We start from the raw sequence: 9,175 nt of genomic DNA, 5'->3' as shown, positions 1-9,175 counted from the left end.
TATCATACGTGTCGAAAAGCGCGACGATGATGGTGGATTGCTTGAAGGTCAATATGAGACCTTCATTCTAGAAAGGGTGTTTCCATTGGATTCCTATGGTTTTCAGAATGTGTCATTGCCAAAGCCACAAGCAGTGAATGAATTGCAGTGCCTCTTGGACAATACTAATGCTGAATTGGCGAAACAGAATAATGAACTTCATGAATTGCGAAGCCTCCTGAACAATACCAAAGTTGAATTAAAGAAAAAGAATGATGCACTTGATGAATTGCAGAACCTCCTAGACAACACCATGGCTGAATTGACAAAGAAGAATGATTCACTTGGAGAATTGCAAAACCTCTTGGACAATACCAAGAGTGACTTGGTCAAGAAGATTGATGCACTGTTCGAATTAAAGAAACAAAGGAATGATCAAGAGTGGAATCCAGAACAATTTCGATTGACTCTTGTTGCAATTACGAACTCGATGAAGAGAGTCTTTGTTCACTTCGGTTTAGAACCACCAGCAAGTGGAGATCCGAATCTGTGCTTTGAAGTTTCCGGAGAAGTTAAATGACCCGATCCTTTGCAAGGAATTTGAGATGTTACATGATCAGAACCTTTACAAATAATTGGATACTGCTTTCTTAGTGGCTGCAAATGGGATATTGGGCTCAATTGCAACTATATTTGAAAAGCGAACAGGTTTAAGAATTGGCATCGAAACAACAGCGAATAGCAGCACCACAAGAACTGAGCTGGGCTCATTGAGAATCTATTGGCATTAAGAAGCTTCATGGTGGATTCCCACTTCTTTATTGATGGTAGCGTTATAGTCGGGGATTTTCATCTAATAAATGAAGATGAACTCCCAAATTATCTTCCGGGATTCTGCAACAGATGTCGCCGAGCTCAAGCGAAAGACAGGGGTGCAAAATCAATTGATAACATTGATGAAAAATCCATCTTCTATGGCTACTTCAACATTCCTACAATAGGGATGTTCAAGGGTGTTTTGACAAGAATTCATGTGAATCTCCCGGATGAGATCATGGTGAAACTTAAAGTTGCAGGAAAACAAAACCTTATTGATGATAAAAGGTTTGGCTTTATCAATGCTAATGGATCAGGTATATTTCTCAAGGAGCAGGAGCCTTTTAAATTGGAAGATATCCAATTTGCGCCTTCTCGATGCTTAGGGGATCGAATGGACTTTGTCGAGTTCTTTTGTCGAATGAATCAAACATTTGCTAATGAGGAGGGGAAGTATCTCAAGTTTAAGTTTGCTGGAGGCAAGTTTCCAGGACCGAGAGTGTTTCTTGACAATACAATTCGATATTATAACAAGGATGTTGGGATGTTTGCACCTTTCAAGTTGGTGCAATTTGATGCAAATACGCCTAGAATGGAGATGCTACAGCGACAACTTCAATTACCAACGTTTACATCGAGTCCTGGGGCGCAATATCCCAGCTTGGATTGTGAATGAAGCTCTTGGCGACGATCGTGTTTTCACATTCAATGACTTCTTTTTATGGGGAAGATAACGAAAGCATCTCGGTACTTTTCGCAAGAACGCATTGGTCGTGTGTTCTTTGAACAAAACCAACATGGCCAGAATTGTTATGTCGACGCTCTAGCAACCACTTCCTTTGTCTTGAAAACAGAGAGAGTAACATCAAAGACTTCCGATAAGTCAATAGTTCCAAAATTCCTGTAATGAGGAATTTTGGTTTCTCTCTCGCTCTTGTTGTTGTTTATTTCTGTGTTGATAAATCAATAAATCAACACTTCAATTGTTGTTTTTCATCACCAAAGATTACCAAGTCCAAGATTCATTAATGTCAATTAATCTTCAAACCCAACAAATGTTATAGACTTTCAAGGATGTTAAATTCCAAATTGATGTTGTACTAGAACATTCAAAGGCTATTTTCAACAGAATGCCCACACCGGTGCTTGGGAATAAATCTTTGTTTTAGCTGTTATATTATAAAGATTCAGATCTTTCATTTCTCAAAATTCGGATGTGCATGTTTTCTTGGTTACGGTTTTAAAACAAAAATAAGCTTTAATATCGCTTCAGGCAATGTAATTTTTCTTGGATACAACAACTCACACAATGAGTATTTATGTTATGATCCATTTTTTGGCCAATACTACATCTCTAGACATGTAGTTTTTTATGAAACCAAATTTCTCTTTACAACTCAACTTCCCGACCACCCTTCCTGCTCTCATTCCAATCCCACCATAATTATAGCTGATAATCTTATTTCAAATTCAAATTCAAAATTTGAAATTTCACATCCCCCCCCCCCACCCCGAAATTCCAATTCCAATTTTGAAGTTTCCCACCCCATCCGAACTTCTAATACAAATTCAAATTTTGAACTCTCCCTTTCCCACTCGAAATTCGAATTCAAATTCAAATTTGGAAATTTCTAAAACTCCATCTCAACCTCTCACCTACCTGAAACCCCATCCCATAAACCACCTGATATCCTAGCCCAAAAGCTACCTCCATGATCCCAACCAACTCAACCTGAACCTTACCATGTGCAAACCCGATCCAAAATGACTCATCTTAAACCCATCTCTGAACCTCCTAGCCACCTCTCCTACCGATAATCCTAAAACCGAACCCACCTCATATACTATTTCCAGTAAAGACCCCAAATGGAGGCTTGCCATGAGCAACGAATTTGATGCTCTTTCTTATGTAATGGTACTTGGAGTCTAGTTTCTCATCAGCCCTACATGAATTTGGTTGGAAATAAATGGGTTTACATAATCAAACGATATAGTGATGGCTCTTTTTCACGTTATAAGGCTCATTTGGTCACTAAGGAGTTTCATCATCTTGAAAAAATTGATTATTTTGATACTTTTAGTGTCAATGTCAACCTACTACCATACACTTGACTCTATCGCTAGTGGTTGCCCAAGGATGGACTCTTTGCAAATTGGATGTTGAAAATGCATTTTTAAATGATGAATTATCTGAAGAGGCTTACATGGTTCAACCACAGGGTTTCATCGGTCCAAAGAGACCTACTTATGTATGTCACTTTCAAAAAGCTTTATATGGTTTAAAACAGGCCCCTAGGACATGGTCTCATCGGCATTGCAGTTATTTATTCACTATGAGATTCTTACAATCCTCATTTAACATGACACTATATTTAAAGGTAGTCCTAACATTTTGTATTGACATTCAAATAATTACACTTGAAGGCCGAATTGGTATGGGATTAACATACTTACTCTAATTAATTTATTACTTTATTCATAAGTTGAGGACTAAACAGTTAAATATCACCTTAAATAAAAAGGAGATCCAAGGTTCAATCCCTCATAGCTCCATAAATTATATTAGAAAGAGGAGAGAGAAACTTATGGTGAGTATATTAAACAAGAAAATTGAAAACCTATATTGATTAAACAAGAATAGAGACCAAAGACAAGGGTGCAAGGAATAGAAGAGGATAATATAGAGTGTTGAAGGGTGATTTTGTTACAAGTACAATCTTCATACTTTCAACATGTTAATATTTTCTTTTTCTACGATTAGGTTTATAGTTTTACATGATTTTTTTAGTAATTGATATGATTCATTAGTAATTAATATGTTCTTTAAGTTTAATAATTTGACGTTGAGTATGAATACACTTTAGATGATGTTCGATTTACATAATTTATTAATAATTGATTTTTTCTTTTTATTTAATATTTTGATCTTGATTATGAATACGTTTTAGATGATGTTCGATTTACATAATTGATTGGTAATTGATTTGTTCTTTTTATTTAATAATTTGATCTTGATTTTGAATATGTTTTAGATGATGTTTGATTTACATAATTTATTATAAATTAATTTGTCCTTTTTATTAATATTTTGATCTTGATTATGAATATGTTTTAAATGATGTTCGATTTACATAATTCATTAGCAATTAATTTGTTCTTTTTATTTAATAATTTGATCTTGATTATGAATATGTTTTAGATGATGTTTAATTTACATAATTTATTAGTAATTGATTTGTTCTTTTTTATTTAATTTGATATTGATTATGAATAATTTTTACATGATGTTCGACTTACATAATTTATTGGTAATTGATTTGTTTTTTATATTTAATAATTTGATATTGAGTATCAATACATTTTAGATTATGCATTACAAATCTTGATTTATTAGCATCTTGTCTTTGAGTATAAATATGTATTTCTTTTAGATTATGTTTCATGAGATTATCATGATCTACTAGTAATTAATATCTTCCTTAAATTTACTAATATGTTCAATAAACATGAATGTGTCTGTAGATTTGTGTTCTATTGAGTTGTTTATTGTTGTATTATGTATTGATCTGATAATAGACTATATCGAAAATTCATCTTTTTCATATGATCTTGCATTGTTTGCATATTATTCATCAAGATATGTCATAATTATATTAGTAGTATGTGTGATGTTGAGTTAGGAGAAGTTTTGGATGAAAATATATATTAAGGTTATGTAACCCGCGCAGGCCATGTAACGACATCAAACATACATTGATTCCAAAATATTCTATTAAGGTAGTGGATGTGGGTTATGTAATGCACGTACGTCATGTAACAACATGGGACATCTCATCGACCTTAGACTACGTATACATATGGGATGGTATTTGTGTTTTTGAATGAGAATGTATGTTAGAGCTGTGTAATATACGCAAGCCATGTAACGATATTGATTTTACATTGAATTTAGAAAACATTTGGTTAAGGTAGATGGATGTTAGGTTGTATAATGCGCGCAAGCCATGTAAAGGCATGGGGCATTCTATCAACCCTAGACCAGTGAGTATGTGGTTTATTTATATCTTCTTAGCATCATTGAGCCTCATTCATATCATTGGACATGTCATGATTTTCTTTTCTTTTCTTTGTTTTTCTATGCAAATTAGTTTATTTTATTTGTATAAAATTATTATTCAATTAAATAGCAAGTATTATATAATAAATAAAAATAAATAAATAAAAACTGTTGATATGTGTTAGGTTGTACTTCTTGGAATTTAGATATTTAATTAGAATCCATTAAAACTATGAGACAATTCATAGAAGCATTTCAAATTTATATTTTAATAATTTTCGCTGCAATCTATTGTATTCTTTGTGGATTTTATTTATTCATATTGTCTATGGATAACTTTCTCAGTGCATTATGGTTCACTACCTATATAACGTCGATCCTTAATCAATAATGGTTTTCTCCTTACATGAAATTGGGGCGTCCCAGCTTTGTTGATCAATATAATTCATTCCTTCTACCAATCATCGAATAACTGCTTGCAATATATTTTCCTCCATGAAATGATCCAAGTCAATGATCCCCATCTGATCAAGTTGGAATGCACCCCAACAGCATCTAGTCCAATTCCATTGTTCATTGACGATCCCTACACATTAAAATTGGATATTATGTACATCAATATTTTAAATTTTCTTGCAAAGACACATTGAATGTGAGACATATTTAGATGTCTCCTTTGGGGGAGGGGGGAGGGAGATTAAAATCCATAGTCCATCTCTTGATAAAACCAAGAACTTTCAACGGATTTGGTGGAGTGTCACCATACGTGGTGTCATTCCAAACAAGCCAAATTCCATAGCAAGTTATTATAAAGATTAAAAAAAGAAGACCATGATTGCATTGGCTTATCTAACCATGACCGATGGAACAAAAAATTACAATAGTCAAACAAATTGTTTCGTTGTTGCAATGACACAACACACCCAAAGAGTCTCCCAAGCCCCACCTTAATTTTGAATTATGTATGTAGGGTCAAAACTACAAAAAAAAAATGTATATATGCCTTAAAACTGACAGTCACCGATCACTACTTGAAATGTTCAATATACTATAATCTCTTTGATCTACGAAACAAGTTCACAAGAATTCCTACACGTTCACATTGCTCAACGGCTCTGAGTCATCCGAGTTCTCATTGATCGGCCCATGACTCGGCCAGCTTTGTGAAAGCAGCCATGGAAGAACCATCGTCAGACCAAACAGCCATGGCATTTTCCTTAAATTTCTGACTCCGATCCCTTAGCAGTTTCCCTTCTTCCGATTCCATCAACGCTATCACCCGTTTCTCGACCTCGGCTGCATTCACTAACCCATCTTCCCCTTCTTTCATTTGCATTGCCAACTTCATCTCTTCCACCAAGAAAACGGAGTTCATGCGTTGCTCAGAATAGAGAGGCCAAGCCACCATAGGAACGCCTGCGCATACCGCTTCCAACACCGAGTTCCACCCGCAGTGAGTCACAAATCCACCCACCGATTCATGATTTAGCACCTCAACCTGTGGTGCCCACAATTTTACTACAAGACCCTTCTCCTTGTTCCTTTCCAAAAAGCCTTGCGGTAATAGAGCTTCCAAATCTGGCTCTTTATGTTCGTAAGCCATGTGTTTGTTATTGTCCTCAGAGACCGGCTGCCGCACAACCCACAAAAACCTCTGACCGCTCTTTTCCAACCCAATAGCCATCTCCTTCACCTGTGCCGCCGAGAACACACCTACACTTCCAAAACACAAGAACACCACGCTTCGCTTAGGTTGTGCATCAAGCCATGTCAAGCAAGGATCCACATTTTCATCCTCGGAATTTAGATTCTTGGGGCCTGCTATCAGTGGTCCGATGCAATAAACAGGGGGTGTTGGAGCATCTGGTACGCATAAACCATCAGTGATAGCTTTGATCAATGATGATTCAAGACTATCAAAGGTGTTCACCATAATTCCCTTTGATCTGCGTAGGTTTAATCCAATTTCTACTATGCCTTGGTAGAATGGGCTCTCTCGATCTTGCACCGGTTCCGGCATGTATGAGGCCGGCATGGAGGGCAAGCCAGGGAAGTGAAGAAGGGTAGCGGGTATGTCCTTGAAGCTTTTGGTGGTCTGGTTGTGAAGGACTGGAAGATAGAGTAAAAATGAGAGTAAGACAGAACCACCAGTAATATAGTAGTAAGTAGGGATGCCGAGTTCAGTTGCCACAGCCATTGCAGGTGTAGCGAACATATCTATGATAAAGGCTCGAATCCTGGAGGTTTCCGAGATGGTTTGGAGAGCGTGGCGGACATTTGGGTTGTTGAGGCCAAAGGGTACAGCAGGGAACGAATTAGAAGGTTTCACAGAGAGAGGTGGGAGGTGGTGGAAGGTAATTGAATGGTTGGTTTCGGAGATTTGGCGGAGGAAGGCGGTGGTCTTAGTGGTTTCGCCGGCACTGGATGGGATGAGCACGGTGACAAAAAAGCGGTTGTGGTGGTGGCGGAAGATGAGCTTGGCAAGCTCCACCATTGACACAAGGTGGCCCATGCCCATCATCGGGTACAGCACTAATGTCCCTTCCATTTTTCTCCTCCTCTTTGCCTTCCTTCCTATGGTCTCCCTTCTTTCTTTTGCAGGATCATCATGGCCTTAACCCCCAAACATTAAATATAAACCAAAACGTCACTGCATTCCTCAGCTTTGAAATTTTTTATAAAAGAATAACAATAATAATAATAATAATAAAATAAAGCATGATTCCCAATAATCATATTTTAAGGAATTTTTAGATTCAGTTACTGATTTTAATTTTGACCATTAAATAGTTAACTGCTAACTGTCACAATCTTATATATGAATTATAGGGAATTATAGGGACTGTGGAGGATATGAATCCCATGATTGTGATGCTTCTAACCATAGAACCTATTAAAAATTTTTGAAAACAAAATAAATAAATAAAACGAGGTATCAACATTTTCATAAGGAACAATTGTGGAGCTTCAATCACCGTGTATTCTTGCGGGTCTCATTATTATTCAATTATTGCAGTTAAAGATGATGCAAGACATGTAAATCTTCTCCAAGCCAAAAGAAAATGGGCTCAACATCTTATTGTTGAATTTGATTCAAATGAATTATTCTGCACATTAATTCTTTTACTTGCCTTGAGTTGGCATCTGAGTCGTTTTCTTAGACATTTTTTACTCAAGAATGATTTTGAATTACTTATGTTTAATTTTATTCTAAGAGAGTCTAACCCTTTGACAAATTCCTTATCCAAGTTTGCCCTTTTGATAGAGCTTTCGAAAGTTTGACATATGTGCAGTTTTTGGCTTCGGAATCATTGTAAAGCATATGCCATTACTTGTAATAGCTCCTGATGCGTCTCAGTTAAACTTCTAGATTGAATAAGCCTCCTCTCGTATTCAGGACGATGAGTCCTCCAAGAAAAGTTAGATGCGGGCCGGCTCGTGTGCCGGGCAGCCGCCTCCGATGGCTAAGTCAGATGATGAGCAAGAAGAATTCTTATGTAAAAGCAATACAAGATAATGCTCAGAGTATCTTGGATCCTTACCGGAGGGGTATGACCCTCTTTTTATACTGTAAGTATCACCTTATACGTACTTGGTAAGTTTACCCAATGGAGGTTGTTGTTTCTCCTAAGATTATGCCTCCATGTCGTTGGTCCTGCTCGATCAGTGATTGAGTTGACCTTTCCCATTGAGAACGGTTGTTATATTAGTCCAGCATACGTTACGCCTTGGTCGGGGTGGTCGGCATATGTCCCGACTAACTAGCATGTGGAGCCCCATCCGCGTCAGACCCAGTCGGGTAGGAATCTTCTGTATCAGCTCCTTTATTAAATAAATTTCTTTTTACCATAAATTAAAAAAATATAAAAAATAAAAAACCTCCAATTTTGTTTTTTACTACAACCTATATGTAATTAGGGTGTCAATAAATCCCAGTTGACCTGGAACTGTCCAAACCTGCCCTGAGCCAGGCTCATGATTTTTTGAACTCGAAGAGCAAGCTTGGGTTATAAAATAATCAACCTTGACAAGGTTGGATTAGTCCACCCAATCTAACATTGTGTTAGTTTAATTTAATTAAAATAATATTTAAAATTTAAAATGACTTTAAACAAATTAAGTATCCCGTTTGTTTTGGTAAGTAACAATTTCAGCATCTCACTAACTTTAATATCTATACCATGCAAGATGTCCCATGCAAATCATGGGGTACAACACTACTGTCCCTTCCATTTTTCTCCTCTTCCTCTTTGTGTTCCTTCATACGGTTTCCCTTGGTTCGTAGTCATTATGGCCTTAGACATTAAGGATGAGTTTGGATAA

General features: G+C 36.6%; 1 pseudogene; it reads right to left on the bottom strand.

The window, feature by feature from the left end:
* Positions 1 to 5,915: 5,915 nt before the first annotated feature.
* On the bottom strand, positions 5,916 to 7,415 carry LOC149016515 (UDP-glycosyltransferase 88F3 pseudogene; annotated as a pseudogene).
* Between the last annotated feature and the right edge of the window lie 1,760 nt (positions 7,416 to 9,175).

The sequence above is a fragment of the Hakea prostrata genome, chromosome 5, assembly GCF_041222555.1.
Source record: "Hakea prostrata isolate BN-2017 chromosome 5, UWA_Hpros_2, whole genome shotgun sequence".
Classification (NCBI taxonomy): domain Eukaryota; kingdom Viridiplantae; phylum Streptophyta; class Magnoliopsida; order Proteales; family Proteaceae; genus Hakea; species Hakea prostrata.
This window is presented reverse-complemented; position numbering and strand designations above follow the sequence as displayed.